This window comes from Suncus etruscus, chromosome 5 (genome assembly GCF_024139225.1).
Source record: "Suncus etruscus isolate mSunEtr1 chromosome 5, mSunEtr1.pri.cur, whole genome shotgun sequence".
NCBI classification, from domain to species: domain Eukaryota; kingdom Metazoa; phylum Chordata; class Mammalia; order Eulipotyphla; family Soricidae; genus Suncus; species Suncus etruscus.
The window spans coordinates 121548857-121550625 of record NC_064852.1 but is presented as its reverse complement, the minus strand read 5'-3'; the positions used below and the strand labels follow the sequence as shown (position 1 = coordinate 121550625).

The 1769-nt window shown below is 34.8% G+C and overlaps 1 non-coding gene across 1 annotated transcript; it reads right to left on the bottom strand.

The window, feature by feature from the left end:
- Nucleotides 1–281: 281 nt before the first annotated feature.
- Nucleotides 282–411, bottom strand: LOC126009999 (small nucleolar RNA SNORA22). The gene has a single exon (XR_007496144.1). It is a non-coding gene; the product is annotated as a small nucleolar RNA SNORA22 (small nucleolar RNA).
- Nucleotides 412–1769: the final 1358 nt, after the last annotated feature.

Sequence of the window (1769 nt, the reverse complement as noted above, 5' to 3'; positions counted from 1 at the left end):
TTTTTAAAAAACAAACAACTGTTTTTACTATGAAGACTTTAAGTGAATAATTTGTAAAAAATATTATATACCAAATTAATTAAATGCTTAGATTATTACAAAATATAGTTAAAGACATTTGATGCATTTACACACTTAGAACTTAAGACTAAAATTGTATTTAATACTAGTTAATTTGCTTATAAAGTTTAGTTACTTTTATATATTACTTATAAAATTATATATAATATATTTTTTATTAATATTATTTTTTCACTGCGACACAAATATACAGATTTATATAATGTGCTGATATTTTGAATGCACTTAAAATAATAGTTCTTTTAATGCAGAAATAAAGAACAACTATTGCTGTAGCACAAAGTTAAAACTAAAGGTACTATAAAGCATACCTAGGTGTTTACTGTGCATTAAATTAACTATATTGTTTAAAAAGGCTAACCACATTATTTTTTACATAATTTTGTAAATACTTTAAAAATTAAAATAAAACTTTTAATAGAAATATAAGATTTAAATTTAACACTTTTATGTTCGTTTGGATTTTAAAACACAAAGAAGTTTTTCTTTTACCAACATTTTGTTATCTGTAAAGTGACAGAATCATGACCTTGCTCTAAAATTTTCTGAGAGGCATGAAAAAAAAAAAAGTTTATTGCTCTTATCTTCCTGTTGCTTTTTAATGTTTTAATAATTACTTTACACCACTTAATGCACTAAACCTAATAACACATATTTGACGAAGTGTAGGGCTGACAAGGTGAAGCAGAGTCTTTCACTGATAATTCGGGGAGGGGCTAGCACAGTTAACAGCAGGAAGGCTAGAGGCAAATTATTTACAGTCAGCAGGGTGTAATGATATAGAGAAAAAAAAAAGCAATCTTTTAAGATTAATTACTAATTTATTGGAATTAGAGGGAATGGCAACCGAAGAGGGGAGTCTGGGTTGCAAAAGTACCATGGGGATCATGGTTTTATTAATTGATTTGAGAATATGCAAGAGATGCCACTTTTCAGATTTCTTTTGAATAACAAAGATTGGGTATTTCAAGGTGAATTGGAAGGCTTAAAGTGGGAGTGGCAGGGTTTGAGCTGGCTGTTTTCCAAGGCTGGCAGGAAAGAGGCTGAAGGAGGCTGAGGATTGGTTTGAGCAAAGTAAAGGGTACATTAGGCTCAGAAGTTTTAACAGCAAAGTGTAGATATCGCAAGGTTTTATGGCTTAGCAGATGATACTTTGTAATTATCCTGCTCACTGTGCCCTTAGAATTTTTTGTAGGCACTGCAGCAGTTTCTGTTTTATGGCACTTAGCCTCACTTTTATTAGTTTGTTTCTTTGAATTCTCAAGAGGGGGGGCTTGGCCGTGGAATTCAGTGGGCAGAGGACAGACAACTATAGATTTAGGAGGGGGGGGGGGGAAACGCCTGAAAGGCAGAAACCTGTGAATTAAGAGAAGCAGCCTGTTTTTGAAGGCTTAAGATTTGTTTAAGATTTTCAATTTGGCCAAGTAGTTTCATTTCTATAGCTTTAAGAGGGGGAGCGGTGAGAGGAGGGAATCTGCCATGGTTAGGGACTGAGCGTTCTCCTCGGTGGAGGCTGCTGAGCAGGCGGGGGAAGACTTTCTCCATTAGGGAGAAAGACAGGAAAGGTAGCGCTGGTTTTTGAGCCAAGAGCATTATCAAGTTTGTTAGAGAGGTGAGAGACCATGGATGTAATTGTGGTGAGTTGGGAACTCAAGTCAGAAAAAGGGGGGGGGGAGGGAGAAAGCAGC